This window comes from Cupressus sempervirens, chromosome 10 (assembly GCF_028749045.1).
Source record: "Cupressus sempervirens isolate cs-2001-9-10 chromosome 10, ASM2874904v1, whole genome shotgun sequence".
Classification (NCBI taxonomy): domain Eukaryota; kingdom Viridiplantae; phylum Streptophyta; class Pinopsida; order Cupressales; family Cupressaceae; genus Cupressus; species Cupressus sempervirens.
Window position 1 is genome coordinate 748,299,383 of NC_143127.1, and position 20,453 is coordinate 748,319,835.

The following is a 20,453-nucleotide window of genomic DNA, read 5'->3' on the forward strand; positions in this document are numbered from 1 at the left end:
TTTTTGGAAACATCAACTCCTAATCTACATGCACGAAATGGTGCAAGCATCCTTCTATCAAGTTTTCAAACCTTATCTAGGCACTCTAAGGCCTCCAACAATGAGCCTGAAGATTTTTCTCCAAAATTTTTGACCGAAAATCTGCAATAACTTCTCTGATACTTAAGTTGGAGCAATGAGATTTTTATGGTAGCCTTATAATTCGAAAATGAACCTTCATATAGAAAATCAAACTATTCTGAGCTCATATGATCAACTTCCTAAAAATAGTAAGCTCCCAAAAATAGTAACCACAAAGTCTACTTGTCCATATTAAAATAGAAAAGACTAAAAATAAAATATTTTTGGGTGATGCAAGATTGCCCTCACACCCAGGATGCTCCTGCATTAGACACCCGAGGTAATTTGAGAAGTGACCCCATCACATCTCAAGTATTTAGAGAAAAACCAAGATGGTTAATCTCCTCCCTTACTAGCCACGATGAATCCTCTATTGGTCTCCTTTCCATTTGATCTGGTATTCCTCATAAGTTTTTTTCCTTATACTTTTTCCAATACAACTATCCAGTATCTCATCAACCTCCTTTATAGTCAAACATGCTACTGGAGTACTTCCTTGTGCTTCTGAAACTTCATCACCATCACCTTCTTCATAATATATGGTCAAATCTAAAATGTTAAATATTGGCAAAATATTCAATTCAACAGGCAGCTCTAGTTCATAGGCATTTCTAGAATCATGTGTTTTCACTATCTTTCATGGTCCAAACTTATTCATCTTCAGCTTGTTATATGTACCCACTAGAAAATGCTCCTTTCTTATGTGAACCAATATTTCATCTCTAATCTAAATTTCCTTATATATCCTTTTAAAATCTACCTTAGCCTTGTATTGTTTATTCATCTTTATGATATTCTTCCTCACCTCCTCATGGATGTTCTTCAAATATTCAACAAATTCTTCTGCTTCAGCACTATTTATCTCTCCTTTATCCAACTACATCAATTAAGAAGCATTTTTGGGACTGCTCCCATATACAATTTGGAATGGTGATTTACCAATACTTCAGTTCATAGAATTATTATATGCAAATTTTGCCTATGGTAAAATCAAATCCCATCCTTTTGGCTTATCTCCAACCAAACATCTTAGGAAATTTTCCAATCTCTAATTCACAACTTTTATCCATCCATCAGTCTGTGGATGATGTGATGAACTGAATTTTAACTCTATCTTCAATTTCTTCCATAATGTACACCAAAAATACCCAACAATTTTGGTATCTCAATCTTAAACTATACTCTTTGGCAAACCATGTAGTCTCACCACTTCTCTAAAAAACAACTCTACCACATAAATAACATCACTAGTCTTCTTGCAAGGAATGAAATGTGTCATCTTTGAAAACTTTACAATGACCACGAAAATAGAATCAAGCCAATGTTGTGTCCAGTAATCCAAGAACAAAATCAATGTTGACATCCTCCCACAACTTCTCTGGTATAGGTAATGGATGATACAACCCTATATTTTGCTTCACTCCTTTCATCATCTGACACATGTTGCAACTCTATACAAACTTCTTTACATCTTGCTGCAACTGTGGCTAGTACTAATTCCTAGCAACAAAGGGTATGGTTTTATCTTTGCCAAAATGTCCAACCAATCCTCCACTATGCTTCTCCTTCATGAGATTCTCACATTGAACTTTTGGGAATGCATAATTGGCTTCCTTTGAACAACATACTATCCTGGATCATGAAATCCAACAATTTTGTCCTATCAAGTGTAAAAAGTTTTTACAAGCCTTCCACACTTCACCAAAAACCGGATCATCTAGATATAATGTATTGAGTTCCTTGAACCCAACCACCATTATCTACATTTATGTCAGCAAAAGTTTTCTTCTACAAAGAGCATATGCAACTCTATTAGACTTCCCACTCCTATTATTCAAAACAAATGTATAACTCTACAAAAACTCAACCCACTTCAAATGCCTTTGGTTAAATTTTTTTTGACTATTCATATATTGCAAAGCTTGATGATTAGTATACAAAAAAAACTCCTTATGAAGAAGATGGTGTCTCCACTTTTTCAATGCTTGAAATATAACATAAAATTCAAGATCATAAACAAAATATTTTCTTTTTGGATCATTCTATTTTTCACTAAAATAAGCAACATGACTACCTTCTTGACTCAAAACGGCTCCTATTGTAGTTCCACTAGCATCACAGTCTACTTGAAACACCTTATTAAAATATAGAAGTGCTAAAATAGGATACTCTATAACTTTTTGTTTAAACAAATTAAAAATCTTATCTTCTCCTACAATCCACTTAAATTATTTCCTATCCCCTCTCATTGTTTCAGTTAAGATTCCAAAAATACTGCTAAAATCTCTTATGAACTTTCTGTAAAAACTAGCCAGTCCATGATAAAACCTTACCTCTATTGTACTCCTTGGAGTAGGCCATTCAAGGATAGCCTTCACTTTCTCTTGGTCCATTTTTAGACCTTTTTCTAAGACTACAAATCCTAGGTACACTGATTCCTTCTTTACAAAACTACACTTCTTTAGGTTTATCAGCAACTTCTCTTCCCTTGACTTATCAAACACCTTTCAAATATGAATCAAATGCTCCTCAAATGTCTTACTAAAGATCAAAATATCATCTAGGTAAACAATGACAAACTCACCTAGAAACTCCTTCAGTACCTCATTCATGAGCCTCATGAAAGTGCTTGGTGCATTGGTTAGCCCAAAAGGCATGACTAACCACTTGTATATATGCCTTCCCTTGTCTTGAAAGTATTCTTCCACTCATCACCACCTTCTCTAATATGAATCTAATGGTACCCACTCTTCAGATCTATCTTTGTGAAATACTCAACCCCACTTAAATAGTCCATAATATTGTCCATCCTTGGAAATGTAAATTTGTAATTGATTATGATCTCATTGATAGCATAAGAATATGTACACATCTTCCATTCTTCATTCTTCTTTAGTGCTAATATATCTAGTACAATACATGGACTCAAATTCTCTAGATTGATCCTTTCTTTAATAACTGATGAACTTGTTTGTTTAATTCTTCACTTTCTTTTGGTGGCATTCTATGCACTGCCTTGTTTGGAAAACTAGCTCCTGGAATCCAATCCATCTAGTGAGTAATCTTCCTCATTGGGGGAAATCCATCAAGTACATTATCTAACACAATATCAAAAAACTATCCCAACATATATGCAACTTTTGTAGGTATGTCCTCTCTTTACCATCTTTTGGAATTATAGAAAAACACATATGATCATGCTTCATACCTTTGAGAAACTCTTTTTAATCAACAAAACATATTCTAGCAGCACTACATACCTTTTCTTCTTTCTCCTTCAATGGCTTCAACATATTTTTCACTCCATCCTTGGTCAAAGTGTAGGTATTGCTCGCCCATCATGTGCAACATGCTTGTCAAACTACCATGGTCTACCTAGCAACATATGACATATGTCCATAGGTATGATATCACAAAGTACCTCATCCTAGTAGCTTCCAATCTTGAACTTCATTGAGCATTGATCATTGACCATGACCTTGTGGTCATCTTACACCCAAGTAATATAGTATGGATGAAGTGTTTTTGTCTTTTCAACTTCAAATTTGTGACTATAGTTTCATACACCAGATTGTCATACTTCCACCATTAACAATCACATCACAACACTCATCTTCACATTTGCACCTAGTGTGAAACAAACTCCTCCATTGATCAAGTACATTCTCACCACTTAGTAGGACTCTTATGTTGACTAGTACTTCTCCTATTTTAGCATCTTCAAAATGTGATGATCTGGTATCTTCATCAACATGTGGAACTTTGGCCTAGCCTTTAGTTCTTCGATCTATCCTTCCTTGGCATTGGGAATGTTCAAATGCTCTATGCCCTTCTTCTCTATAGTGAAAGAATTTCCCATAGAAGCCTCCTCTTCCTCTTCCTCTCTACTCTCTATTACTCTTATTCTGGAAATGATTGGAATTATTTTCCCTCTAGTTCTAACTACTACTTCTAGCCTCATCATTATTCTTTTGATCATTATTTTGAATACCATAAGATCATCCACTAGATCTTCCACTATGACCTCTTCTACTATTCTTGTTGTTAAACTTCTTTCTCAGTTTCTCCTCAACTCTTAGGGAAAACTAGTATGCCTCCTCAATATTTTTCATTCAAACTAGACTTATCTCATCCTAAATACTTGGCCTTAACCCATTAAGATAATAGGCCACTTTCTCCTTATTAGTTTCTACATGGTCGGTTCTAATGAGAACTCAATAGAGCTCTTCAGTATACTCTAGAAAATATTTTCCTGCTTGCTTCAACCCTTGCATTTTCTTCAATAGATCAAGCTCATAATCCACAAGAATGAATTGTCACTTCATTTTAGTTATCGTCCAATCCCATCTATTGATTTTCTACTTTCCATTTCTATTCCACTCCAAATGAACCTCCTGCCACCATATCTTTGAATGTCCCTTTAGTTTCACCTTCAAGAAATTGACCCTATCAGGATCCTCAATATCTTCATACTCAAAGTACTCATGTAATTCATTGATCCAATTGATAAGCTCCTCTAGCTTAAGATTTCCCAAAAATGTGGGAACCTCAAACTTAGGTCTTTTCTCAATCTTGGAGATGGGCTTAAAATATCTCTCTTCCTCTGCGTTAAGAACTACCTCTACTTTGGCATTTTCTTCTTCTTCATTCTCATCCTCACTTTCATCTCTTATGACAAGATTTATTCCTTTATGCATTTGTTCTTCCAATGCTTGCATTTGTCTTTGGATGGCCCTGAAACCCTCAGGTGTAACACCTACAACTCTTCCACAACACTCTATTTGTGGAGGCATTTTTGTGCCTCTGCTAAAACCCTAGTATCTATCTACACACTTAGCCCAAACTATGGTCCTAGTGCAAACTACCTCACAGTAGATGATCTATCCACACACTCAAGAAATCTACCTCTGATACCACTTGATGAAGGGTGCTCCCTTTAATACCATAAACTCATAACAAAAACAAAGAAACAATAGAAAATGTGAGAATAAAATATGGACTTCTTATTATTGTCACAAATGAAAAATTATAGAATTCACAATTACAATATGCTAACCCACATGGATGCCTTTATTACAGTAATCTACAAGATAAATTTGTGTACTATCACCTAGAGTTTTCCTAGATAATATTTGGGCATTTCTTAAATAGGAAATTCTTTGCTACCTAGGAAGGTTCTAGACATTCCAACCTAATACCTAAGGCGAATAGACCCTACCAAAATATATAGAGTTAGCCAAATACATCTTTGACATTTATTTTGGATGTTTCAAGTAGCCAAAATTTGGAAGGCCATAACTCTCAAACAGTTGCTCTAATTGGCTATTATAACCACTTTTCAAAAAATGAGTGCATGATCTACAAGCTTGACACCATGCCAGTGCCTTTCCATCAAGTTTTTAGACCTCATTTAGAAACTCTAAGGCCTCCAATAGTGAGCCTAAAGATTTTTCTCCAAACTTTTCCACCAAAAATATGCAATAACTTATCTGATACTTAAGCTAGAGCAATGAGATTTTTATGGTGGCCTTATAATTCTAAAATGAAACTTCATGTAGAAAATTAGAACATTTCAAGCTTGTGTGACTAACTTATTTAAAATAGTAAGCTCCCATAAATAGTAACCACCCTGTCTACTAGTCCATATTAAAATAAAAGAGACTGAAAATAAAATATTTTTGGGTGATGCAAGATTTCCTTCACACCCAAGATGCTCCTGCATGACATTGGCAAGTTAGTGGCTAAGTTCTCCAATGTAAAACCTAGGTCAATATCTGAAAAGGTATCAAGTAGTGGGTTGTTGCAAGCCTCTTGCTTTATTGATGTTATCCCCTATCTAGAACTAGTTGTAGCATGCCATGACAAGTATGACGCTATTGAAAGGTGTATCTGCACATACAGTGGTGAAGTCTTGGTATAAGTGAACAAAGTTTTTGTTATGGGTGCATTGAGGATTCCCCCTTTCAAGGTTTATGAATATTGGACTATCAACTCTTCCTCTTCCCAATTCACTACCAATTCCAACAAATACAATAATGTAATTTCCAAGGGTTGGTTACTCAAGCCTAAAAGAGGTAGTTCTCATCTTCCATTTCCTTTGACCAAAGAACACATGACCCCTAAAATTAAAGATGTCATAACCTTGCTAAATAAAGTGAAAGGGAACTCCCATGCCTTCCATTGGGAAAATTGGATGTAATTTTTCATCCAAACTATTCTAGGAAATGATAAATTTATTGATTGGGTTGACAATATAGCAACAAGATTTCAAGAGTAACTTTTTCAAGTGTTTGTAACCTCTAGTTTTTATATGTCATTATATTTATTTTTTTGTCCTAGCTTGTGCAAGAGAATGGAAAGGGCTACCTAACTAGATGTGGAACTAGGGCATGCACATTAATGAATACTATCCTTTATTATAGAAGGATAAAAACCTTGAAGGTTTTAAGAGAGTTCAAGATACCTTTTTGGTTAAATTAGTATTCAAACTCTAGGGGAAGGAAAACATGAGGCTATCAAAAGTTGCATCTCAACTAGTCAACATTTTGGGAGTTTCTTTATCTAGTTTTAGAAGTTCACTTACTTGAGGATTGGAGGACATCAAGGGAAACCTTTAATATTTCCCCAGCATTATCTTGATCCTTATGTGTTAATTGAAGTATGTAGGCAACTAGTAGAGGTCAAGAGAAATTGTAAAGCTTGAAAAGGTTTTGGTTACACCTTTCTAGTAGAAATTGGACATTATAGATGCAAGTCTTTTCAAGATGACCTAAGCCTGAGGGTGGAGACTAAAACTATTAATCTCTCATTTTATACCCCTCGTTCCAATTTTGATAGTCAAGAATTTGTATCAAAGTATTTTTAGATACATGCATCTTTCTCTCACGTTCCCAAAATTGAAGACTACTAGGTAGATTGCCAAGATGACTATGAAGTGAAGAAAAGATTGTCATCAAGACTTACTCTAAAAGAAATCAAGGCTTTTAATCTACAACTTGATATCTTAGGAGTTTCTAAAGAAGTTTATGAACTAGAGGTAGTTGACCTGGTGTATATTAAATAGATTGAAGCATATCCCTTGCTTGTTGTCAATTGGTCAATGCAAAAGAAGCTAACTTGAAAACCAGAACCCTACCTATGATAACTAGAACTCAATAATGACTTGTAAGGAAAAGATGACCCTCACCAAGTACCCTTAATGTTCAAGACAAACCTACTAGCCCTAGTTTGACTCATCATGTTAAAGACACTAATAAAATTGTTCACTCTCACACTATAGGCTTTCTAAAGAAGAACATTGAACCTAAACTAACTATTCAAAGTTTAGTTCAAATTCCTTTCTTAGTCAAGTGGACTTGTTCGTGCAGTAGGAAGAAGTTGAGTCAACAAAGATTTATCAAGGAAGCTTGCAGGAAACTGATTGAAATATATCCAAGAGACTTTGCAAATGAAAGCTCGAGTAACAGAATGGATCAAGGAAGTAAGAAAAAATTTGAAGCATCCAATACTTTGAGTTCAATGGTGCTCAATACTTCTTCCACATTTCAAACACCTCCTCCAAAAGCTACCTCTTTAGTTCCTAATTGGTTTGATTTATCAATAGGAATGAAAAGAATTCTAGTTCCTACAACTCTCCTAGTCAAAGACATGGTGATAAAATGAATAGGAAAAAATCCTAAAACCAAGAGGCCAAAGGTTGAAACTATACTAAACATTGGGTAGTAGATGTTCTAAAGCTCACAACTAATAAGAGTTTGGATGAGATACTTCTTCAAGGTTATGTTCTAGAAAATACCACCATTGGTCCTGTCTCTAGGTTTGTAGATATGAAGATATGGAGTGTTAGTAATTCCAAGATCTCTCATAGCATATGGAAAGGAAAAAGAGATAAGAAATAACTCCATTGATCCTTGCACAAAATGGAAGAATATATTCATGAACTTTAGCACCTAGATAAAGAAGCTCAACTGAATGCAATTATGTAATTTATGTTACTTCTCTCACTAATAAGGGCTTCATTGAATAGGTAAAAAGGGACATGTTCATTGCTCATTCTTATGATGAATGTGTTAGAAGTGATAGTTCACCAATATAACTAAGTTGGGAAGTGAATCATTGATATATAAGTCTTAAATTTTTTTTACTTTATCAACCAAAGTAAATAGAAATCATAAAGATATGCACATACACACATACACTAGATTTGTTGACTAGGGAAACCCTTGATTAGAGGGAAAACCCTGATGGGAATGATGCCCACAAAATAATGTACTAATCTAAATATTCCTTGTTAGAGGATAGACCCTATTAGGAGTCTATTACAATGCTTAGTACAAAGAGTCCTAGTTAGGAGACTTTGAATCCCTGTTAGGAGATTCCAACCCTATTAGGAGTTGAAGAAGGTAGCTAAACCCACTGTCCAAAAAGCTTCTAGATTAGATCAACAAACACACTATCCAATTGACCTTGGTACTATTCCTCTTAGAATAATAGATGCGTAATAATCTCCTTCTCTCTTTCTTTGTCTAGTAGGTTGGACTTCTTCACCTTTAGATCATTCAAATAGATTTGGAACTCATCAATAACCCTTAAGGTCACTTACACACATAGCAAATCACTCTGCTCTTCTCCTTCACAATTCACAAGTCTACTCTACTCCTTGATCATACCAAATGATGATTAGAACTTGGAAAACAATTTTCCTTTATACCATAGTCAATTATTGACCTTTTGAGTTAACTCCACATATTTAACATTATTTTGAGTCAGCTCCATATTTAATTAAATGAAATGTGAATTTAATTAACGCTATTAGCTCTCAGTTGTTCACAAACTTCCACACATGTGGCTTTTGTACCCTTTCTGACATCATCAGTTGTCAGTCTACTTCCTCTAGTTAAATGCTCAACCCTTCATTCCAAACACACAGTGTTATATTGATCAAACAATAGAGACTATTTTCCTAATGCTCTATTTCCCTGTGGTTCTCTATAAATCATCGATATCTTCAGTATGATGTCGATTCAAGTTATGTGCACTTTAACACATATAAAATGCATGTCGTAGTACCTTCTATTAACTGTTCATGGATAGATATACAATGTGTTGTCCTCAATTCACAAATCTTAGTATGTTGCTCTATTAATATTACTATGTTGTCATCAATGACAAAAAAACACTATAACAATGTTTTGTGAAGTTTTCCCATAGCATCAACATTCATGCTAACAATCTCCCCCTTTGGTATTAATGGTAACATGGATGAAAATAATCTAGTTCCAAGAATACCAATCAATCAAATCTTACTGCTCCCCCATAATGCAAGTTCACTTTTAATATAATCACTCTATTCTAAAGTTTACTTTCTCTCCCATTTTAATGTTTTTCATATCACTCACTCTCCCCCATTGACATCAATGTCAAAGGTAGTAAAAAAATCAACCTATTAGCATGACCACAAGTTTTTTTGTTGCTCTACAATTCTTTTATGAATACTACAAGTATCTAAAGATACTATTGTATACCAATTACCTATTCCAAGAGTCCTCGACTAACTTTGTTCATCACAGATACTCCTCCATTGGAGAAGCATCAGCATTCAGTTTAGTCTAATAATGGTGTTGTTTACCCTAGACTGATGCACTTCTACATCTCCTACTCTGAAATAGGTAGGGGCATAACCCCAAGCATGCCTCTTAGGTATTCAAATGTATCCTTTGGTAAGGCCTTTGTGAAAATGTTTGCAATCTGTTCCTTGGTGTTGATGTATTCCAATCTGATTTCTTTCTCTACAACTTTCTCTTTTAGTACATGATGCTTTATTGCTATGTGCTTAGTTTTAGAGTGCAAAATAGGATTCTTAGACATATTTATTGTACTTGTGTTATCATAATAAATGATAATAGGTTCTATGAAATTGATTCTAATATGCTTTATCATTTGCTTCATCCATATGACTTGATTACAATTGTTTTCTATTGCAACATACTCTACCTCTGCAATACTTTGTGAGGTACAATCTTGCTTCTTGTTGAGCCAAGAAACTAATCTTCCTCCAAGGAAAAATGCTCCTTCACTAGTGCTTTTACTATCATCCCTATCTACTACCCAATCACCACCTCTATAAGTGAAAAGAGTGAAATCATTACTTCTATCATACCAAATGCCATAATCTAATGTCCCTTTTAGATATCCAAATATTCTTTTCACTACTGCATAGTGATATTCTTTAGGATCAGCTTGAAATCTTGCCACAATTCCAACTACATTAGTTATATCTGGTCTACTATGAGTTAGATATGATAATCCTCCAATCATAGATCTGTACTTCTTTCATTGAATAGTAGGCATCTCATCTCTACTAGATAATTTATGACCATTTACCATAGGAGTTCCAAGAGGTTTACAACTTTCTAAACCAAATCTTTTTAGTAAATCCTTTAAATACTTGGTTTAAGAAATAAAGATACCTTCTTTTTTTTGAACAATTTGCAATCCCAAGAAAAAATTTATTTCACCTATCATGCTCATTTCAAACTCATTCTTCATGTCTTTTAAGAATTTGTTACTAGCTTCATCATTTCCACCAAAAATGGTGTCATCAAAAAATACAATGATTATTAGAAAACCATCTTCTATTTTCTTCAAGTACAAGTTAACATCTATCATTCCTTCAGTAAATCCAAGTTTTGCTAAGTATTTATCCAACCTTGCATACTAGGTTCTTGGTGCTTCTTTTAATCCATACAATTCTTTCTTTAGTATGTAGACCATATCCTTTTATTATGTTAAAGGAAAACCCTCTAGTTGCTCAATGCTAACTTCTTCTTGAAGTTCTCCATTTGAGAATGCTGACTTAGTATCCATCTAATATACCTTAAAATTCTTGTTTTTTGCATATGCTAGGAACATTTTGACTCCTTCCATTCTTGCTACAAGTGCATATGTCTCATCATAATCAATTCCTTCTTGTTGAGAATAATCTTTGCGTACAAGTCTTACTTTGTTTCTTATCAATTCTCCTTGTTCATTCATTTTATTTTTGAATATCCATTTCATGCCAATCGCATTTTTGTTCTTTGGTCTAGGAACCAATTCCCATGTGTCATTCTTAATTATCTTTCAGAGTTCTTCCTCCATTGATTTTACCTAGTGATCATCTTTGATTGCTTCATCTGCACTTCTTGGTTCTACTTGAGATATCATACATAGTTCTTCATTGATTTTTCTTCTTGTCATCACCCCTTTTTCCTTACTACCTATTATCTTAGCTATATGATGATTCTTTATCAAGTTCTTATTTGAAGTAGGATTTTTTGCTTCAATTCTTATCTCAGGTACTATGCTCTATTCTTCTCTCACATTTTCAATTTGTACATTATTCTACAAGTCATTGTTAGTCTTGAAAAGAAATTCATCACCTCAGTTAGCCATTCTAGAGTAATCATCTCCATCAAAGTTATAGTCCATTATCTTTTCCTTAGTACCAAAGTTTTCATCAATTTTAACATTTGTGCACTCTACTATAGTTTTTGTTCTATAGTTGAAACATCTATAGGCTTTACTTTTTAATGAATAGCCAAGAAACATACCTTCATCGTTCCTTGGATCAAACTTACCAATATCATCATTTCTTTTGATGTAACATTTGCTTCCAAATATTTTGAGGTATTTGACTAATGGTGAATGACCAAATCATAATTCATAGGGTGTTTTTCCCATACCTTTTCTAATTTGTACTCTATTTAGTGTGTATACTGCTATATTGACTACTTCTCTCCAAAAGGTCTTCGGTACATCATTTTTAAATAGCATGGCTCTTGCTACTTTAGCAATTGATTTGTTTCTCCTTTTAGCAATCCCATTTTTCTCAAGTGTATGGGGTGAGGATAATATTCTCCTAATGCCATGTTCTTCACAATAGATATTGAATTCTCTAGAGGTGAATTCTCCTCCTTTGTCTAATCTTAAGCTTTTCATCTTAAGTCCAGATTCGTTCTCACCTTTATTCTTAAATATCTTGAATTTCTCAAATGCTTCTAGTTTCTCTTTAAGAAAAGCTACCCACATCATCCTAGTGAAATCATCAACAAAAATCATAAATTACTTTTCTCCATAGAATCCTCTTGTTCTTGTAGGACCCCTCAGATCTGTATGTACAAATTCTAGCTTTTTTGTAGTACAAAACTACCTACTAGGAAATGAGACTCTTTTCTACTTAGCCAAAATGCATTCCTTACAAATAGTGTTAGTGGGCTTAGATATTTTGGGCAAATCTCTGATAGCAAGTGTATTACTAGCCTTCACAATGTTATCAAAGTTAATGTGATAGAATCCTCTATGCCATAACCTATTGATGTTGATCCATGCTACTAAACATGTTATTTTAGTACCTCTAGTTTTTGTGCTAGTACCAAGTAGTTTCCCTTCCTTATTCTTGATAATGCATGTATCATTACCAAATTGTACTTGATAGCCTTTGTCCATAATTTGTCCAATACTCAACAAGTTATGTTCAAGTCCATCAACAAAACAAACATCATCAGTATATGTTTTACCATCAAGTGATATAGATCCAATTCTTGTAATATGACAGGCTACATTATTCCCTACTCTAATAATTCCTCCATCATAGCTTTTGAATTTGACAAACTTTCTCATATCACCAGTCATGTGATGTGAACAACCACTATCAATGATCCAATATTTATTTTCAACTTGTGAAATTAGCACACTTTCTTCTCTAATTTCTCTATCAAGATCATCCTCTTTTATAGCTACAAATCCTAATTCATCTTCACTTTTTCTTTGATTAGATTTTTCTTCATTTTCTTCTTCATTAGCGTATAAAAAATTTCAAGATCTTCTAGATTTGAATTACACTTAAACTTAATTTCTCTTTTAGAACACTTAGATGCATAATGACCATATTCATTACAAGTCCAACATTTAAAGATATTCTTACCATCCATTTCTCTTTCCACAAGAAGAGCCACTCCTTCTTGGATCTTTTCTAAACTAGGTTTGATTTTTAATGCATTGAATGCTATCTCAACTTTTTTCAATTCTCCAAACTATTTCAAATCAAATTTTGTGGCTTCCAATCTACCAAGCAATGTCTCTTTGGTGAAGTTAGTAGTACAAGGTATCATTAGTTGAATCATTTGTGCTACTAACTTGAAAGGTGGTGTTAGAATTTTCAAGATCTTCCATATTACTTCATCATCAAATTTCTCTCCATCATGAGATGTGATTCCTACAACAATCTAAAATATTCTCCCAACATAGCTTCTTATAGATTCATCTTCCATCATTTTAGCATCTTGAAATGCACAATATAAGTTTTGCAATCTAATTCTTTTTGCATGTGTATCACCTTCATAATTAGCTTCTAAAGTTTTCAAAATTTCATGAGATGTTTTAATTAGTTTTACCTGATTGTACTCACTTTCAAGGAATGCTGATAGTATTGCTTCGCTTGCCCTTATGTTGCACATAAACACTTCTCTTTGTTCTTCACTGTAGGTTTCAAGATTTTCTTCTTCTGCAATGTTTTTGGATGTCTTGGTCACAAGCCAATATCTTGGTCCCATGCACAAGAGATGAGTCTTCATTTATTCCTTCTGGTTATCATAGTTAGTGCCATCAATTCTAGGACTTTCCATTTTGAACATATTCACCATGGATCTCCCAAGGTTGTTAAACTTTCTTTCAAGGACCTGATGCTCTAATACCAATTGTTAGAAGTGATAGTTCACTAATATAACTCTGGGGGGGGGGGGGGGGGGGGGTTGTGGGTATAGTTATATATGTCTTAAATAATTCTTACTTTATCAACCAAAGTAAATAGCAATCATAAATAAATGTGAATACACACATACACCAGATTTGTTCACTAGGGAAACCCTAGATCAGAGGGAAAACCCTAGTGGGAATGATGCCCATAGAATAATGTACTAATCTAAATATTTCTTATTAGAGGATAGACCCTATTAGGAGTCTATTACAATGCTTAGTACAAAGAGTCCCTGTTAGAAGACTTTGAATCCCTATTAGGAGATTCCAACCCTATTAGGAGTTGAAGAAGGCAGCTAAACCCACTGTTCAAACAACTTTTGGATTAGATCAAAAAACCCACTATCCAATTGACCTCAATACTATTCCTTTTAGAATAATAGATGTGGCCAACATAGCTTCTTATAGATTCATCTTCCATCATTTTAGCATCTTGAAATGCACAATATAAGTTTTGCAATCTAGTTCTTTTTGCATGTATATCACCTTCATAATTAGCTTCTAAAGTTTTCAAAATTTCATGAGATGTTTTAAGTTGTTCTACCTTACTGTACTCACTTTCAAGTAATGCTGATAGTATTGCTTCTCTTTCCCTTATGTTGCACATAAACACTTCTCTTTGTTCTTTAGTGTAGGTTTCAAGATTGTCTTCTTCTGCAATGTTTTTGGATGTCTTGGTTACAAGCCAATATCTTGGTCCCATGCACAAGAGATGAGTCTTCATTTTATCCTTTTGGTTGTCATAGTTAGTGCCATAAATTCTAGGACTTTCCTTTTTGAATATATTCACCATGGATCTCCCAAGGTTGTTAAACTTTCTTTCAAGGACCTGATGCTCTAATACCAATTGTTAGAAGTGATAGTTCACTAATATAACTTGGGGGAGGGGGGGGGGGGGGGGGGGTATAGTTATATATGTCTTAAACAATTCTTACTTTATCAACAAAAGTAAATAGCAATCATAAAGAAATGTGCATACACACATACACTAGATTTGTTCACTAGGGAAACCCTAGATCAGAGGGAAAACCCTAGTGGGAATGATGCCCATAGAATAATGTACTAATCTGAATATTCCTTGTTAGAGGATAGACCCTATTAAGAGTCTATTACAATGCTTAGTACAAAGAGTCCCTATTAGGAGACTTTGAATCCCTATTAGGAGATTCCAACCCTATTAGGAGTTGAGGAAGGTAGCTAAACCCAAAACAACTTTTGGATCAGATCAGCGAATCCACTATCTAATTGACCTCAATACTATTCCTTTCAGAATAATAGATGCAGAATAATCTCCTTCTCTCTTTCTTTGTCTAGTACATTGGAATTCTTCATCTTTAGATCATTCAAATAGATCTAGAACTCATTAGTAACCTATAAGGTCACTTATACACATAACAGACCACTCTTCTCTTCTCCTTCTCAATTTGCAAGTCTACTCTTCTCCTTGACCTTACCAAATGATGATTAGAACTTGGAAAAAACTTTTCCTTTATACCATACTCAATAATTAACCTTTTGAGTCAACTCCACATACTTAACATTATTTTGAGTTAGCTCCATATTTAATTAACGTTGTTAGCTCTCAATTGTTCACAAACTTCCACACATGTGGCTTTCATACCTGTGCACTTTCTAACATCATCAGTTTTTAATCTACTTCCACCAGTTAACTATGTAACCCTTTATTCTAAAAACTCAGTGTTATATTGATCAAACAATAGAGACTATTTTCCTAATGCTTTGTTTCCTTGTGGTTCTCTGTAAATCATTGATGTCTTCCGTATGATGTCAATTCAAGCTCTACGCAATTGATCACATGTCAAATACATGCTATAGTACCTTCTCTTAACTACACATGAACAGATATACAATGTGATGTCCTCAATTCACAAATCTTAGTTTGTTTCTTTGTTAGTCTTACTATGTTATCATTAATGACAAACAAACACTATAAGAATGTTTTGTGAATTTTTGCTATAACATCAACATTCATGCTAATAGAATGGTTGGACATGATGATTCAAAGCTAATGATCGCTCTAGAATATGAGATAAATGCATGAAATTCTAGAAAGGTAAAATGAGATGAATACATCATTGACATTTCATAAGTTTAGGAGTATGGGGTGAATAGATATTTGGCTGAAAAAACTAGAGCCCATATTAGCACATAATTCTTGTTCATAGCATAGGCTAATCTTGAATGGAGGAACATCATGAATGAATAGTCTCTAGAGGAATGTGCTAAGTTGTAGAAAGAAATGAACTACCCAAAGGAAATATTAGCTACTGACATCAAATGTATCAATGTGAAGATCATGGAAAAAACTAACCAAGAAGGAAAGACTTCTAAAGATGTTGAATCAACTTTCCTTTCCAAAATAGGGCCATTGAGATAGGCAAAGGAAATTGCTATCAAGGATCTGACCATTGTCGCTAGGGATGATTCTATGATGATCTTTTGTGTTGATCACCTAGAAATGCAAGATAAGAAGTTGGAACATGTCAACATAATTATGTGTATGTGGAAGCTATGCCTAGAGAAACTTGGAGCTCCTTAGTAAAATAAACTGATCAACTTCCTAGCCATTCACAAAGCATGGAAAGAAGATGGCAGTGGTTTTCCTATGACCAAGGAATAGAGTGTCAATGTTGGCAATCTTGTTGGAAATTAGTTAGGGAAATAGGGGCCATGAGTCATAGTGGTTTGATTTCCATTTTTATTCATGTTTATTTAAGACCTCATTACCAAATAGTTAATAACTCCATAAGGGGTTATGTTACCTATTTTACCCCCACCAAAATTTGAATTTTGAAAGAAAACCCCACCCAATGGTCACTCCCCATATTTAGTATTATTTTAATGTCGAGAAATAAAAAATAAATGATTAAACCTTGTGATCTTTCTTTCTGCTGGCCTACAACTTTTCGTGTCGTCATATCTTGCATAGATCTATGGATGTCACTTACTCGCTATGGTGAGTTGCACAGTTGTTTACCATAGCGAGATAGTGACTATCAAAATTTTGTTGTGGTACTGAAAATGATTTTTGGCCCTAAATTTTGATAAGTCCTAAGAAGTCGCTATGTCACTATCAAAAAATTTGTGTTTCTTGCCGTTAGCGACATAGTGCCTTCACGGAAAGTAATCCTGCGACAACTTTTTTTCAAAGGATGGGTCCCAGAAAATGCTCTATTAGATATCAGTTTGACACATGATGGCATCTAGTGGGATACACATATACATTGGGAAAATTGATGGAACTAAAGGTCACTATATCGCTATTGAGAAACTTGTTCTTCTTGTCGTTAGCAACATAGCGGCCAACTGAGAAATAGACACATGGTGGGACCTCAAATGACATGGGAAGGTGACTAGGATGAAAGTAAGGTTTTGGTTTGTTGCTAGTAGTGCATATTTTTCTACATCAGCAGTACTTGGACCCATGCCCCTTTTCATAAAATACATGAGGAGTCTCGATCGTCAAATCATCTCAGATCAAGAGTCCTTGCTATCTCGCTATGGAAAGTTGCAAGTTGTTTAGTCATAGCAACATAGAAAGTATGGGACCCACCACTCTTCAGGGTACTTTGTGTAGTTTCTCCACCCTTGATTTGATCTCAGATCGACGGTCATTACTAACTCACTATGGTGAGTTGCATAAAGGTTATGAATAATGACATAGTGATAGGGCCCCGACCATTTTTTATCTTTAGTGATGCATCAAATGGCTTCCACATGAACAATGAGAATTGACGGCTGCCACTATCTTGCTATGGTAAGGTGCTCATTTTTTATGTATGGTGAGATAGTGATTCAGCGACTCATGTCCTTGTAGGCCCGAGGTGATAATATTGTGATTAGCGTTGGTGATGAAGATTGATAGTTATGTAACACCGCAGTTAGGGAGTTGCAAGGTGGTTTAGTTAGTTGGTCAACCATGTAGAGACCTTAAGGGTGGAAAAATGAAATGAAATAATTGGCCCACGTGGCCCATTTTGGTTACAAGACTCAGTTGACCTGCTGATTTTGTTGATTCACAAGCTAGAAATAGAGGAGGTCAAATTTTCCCACGTGATTTGATCCCTATGATCAATGCCAACCACTCTTCACTAATACATTTGGTACCAAATTGCAATAGCACTACCGTTACAATTTGGTATCAAATGTATTAGTGCTTGGATGAATGCTAAACTCAGTGAATGAAGGAGAACACTCCACCACCTCTGATCCTATCCATCTACCTAGTCAAAATAGTTTAATGGCATCATTTCTGTCTTCTCAGGGCCTTGTTTCAATAGAATATCATATTTCATTATACTTAGGTCTATGCCAAGGTTGGATTTACCCTAGATTTTCATGATTATTCTCTATAAGATTTAATGGAAGTGGTTGTGGAGTAACTTCAGTGAGAAAATATCTCAGTTATGTCTGAACTATAAAGGCAATTTTTTTAGATTTTGTACCGGTCAACTCTTCTCTGACTTCTCTGATATTGCTTTGCAATTTCATGTGTAAATTCCCTTTGTCTCTGAATTGTATGACATTCTACCTTATCTCCTTCAAACATTGATGTAAAGGGCAAGAACTCTTTGCCTCTCATTGGTGTATTATAGAGATCTAATTTCTTGCAAGACTATATCTCTTTTGGCCTATGAATGATATATAAGTGAATCCTCTCTTTCCTTGTGTCATTCATTTGGGTTTTCTGATCTACATGTGATTGTTGTTAGATTAAAGCAAGTCTAGATGTCTATATTTCTTGGTGTCATGATAGTTCAATAGTGCATGTATGGGCAGAGATTGGTTTAAACACTCTATTTTGGTGTATCAACCCCTTAGGTTAAAGTAAGTAGATTTGCTTTCATGCATTCCTTCTCCCTTTTCCTCTCTAAGAGTAGTTAGGTGCACCCTGGTAGTAAAGGAGACCAGCCTTCTCTAGAGACTTAGCCTCACAGTTCAAGTCCCATAGCTTGGAGGTTGTTTCCATGTTTCAAAAGGTTGTCCTTAGGTAAAAACTTTGAACAAGGGCACAAACCTTTGTGACAACAATTTTTGGCACGCTCAGTGGGACAATATTTAGAAAATTTCAAGTCTACTAGTGTCAAAAGGAAGATTTTAGGATTAATACCAAGGAGATAGTACTGGCTTCAGTGTTCAATCCTTCAAGAGGTTCATTCTTCAAGTACTTGGCAACTCTGAGCTTGAAATACATCTAGTTCCAAACTAAAGTTGTAGTAATTCATGCTCAAAGCTAAAATAAGGGCATCTTCTAGAGGTAAATTTCAGTACCAAGAGCTTTCATTTTCAAATCCTAGAAGGAAGACTAGAGTATCTTTATCACCAGTTAGGAGTGCAATAGCAAAAAATAAACCTGCAAGATCTACTCGTCCTGCTGTTAGATCTCAGCCTAGATTGCTATCAACACATATCAATAGATCACTTTTCTACATGGTACAACCTAGAGCCCATACTTTTTCCACCTTTAATGGTGGGAGTCCTCTTTTATTGGCTTAAAGACATGACATACCAATAGCTGCACTCAAAAGTGTACCAAAATTTACTGGCAAAACTTCTATCTCTCCCTCAAAACACATTCAAGAAGTTTTAAATGTCTGCAACATCCATGGTACTATAGAAGATGATGTTGTAGTTAGGCTTCTAGACTCATCCTTGAAAGGAAAAGCACTATAATGGTATAGAGGTTTGGCTCATGGTTCTATAACAGATTGGGATGGATTAGGAGCAGGACCGTGTAAACACTTTGAGGACAAAAGTGACCATTTGTCACTTTTAGAATAGTTGACTAGTATAAAAGGAGCCCCCCATGAATGTATGATTGATTTCAACTATATATTTCAAAAGACATGGGATAGAATACCTACTTCAATAAAGCCTACCCTTGGTAATGCCTTCTTGCTTACCTTAGAGCTTTTAACAATGATATTGCCACTACAATAAAAAATATGCAAGGAGATACCTTACCTAATGCTTATGACATAGAAATAAAGTTAGAAAACATCCTAATACAAGGAGGTGAGCTAGCTTCAAGGCCTCTTATGCCTTTTTTCCCTAATATTCCAAATCACCAATCAGCAATGGCTCCTCTACCCACAACTTCCACATCACAATCCCTTGCTCTAGTCCCTCAAGCTTCCACATCTTCAAATGGAATGGATGAGATCAAGGAGATGATGCAATCTATGATGCTGAACATAGATAAGAGATTGCAAGGTCAAGAGAAGAAGTTGGAGGATAGCTTCTCTGTGATGTAGAAAGTGAGCAACAAGGTGGTGACTTTAGAGAGACAACAAGCTCAAGGTAGTAAGGCTCATCAATTTCTACATCAAACTTTGAACAATGGTAGGCCTTTGAATCATAATTATGGGAGCAATTCTTTTGATCAGAATAGGCAGAATAGCCATGCTTCAACCTCAAATGTAAACCAAAGTAGGGCCATAGTTCCTCAAAACAACATGGCCCAAGATTAGGAGTTTTGTCCCTCCTGTAACTACTCCTATGCCTATTGCATGTGTTAG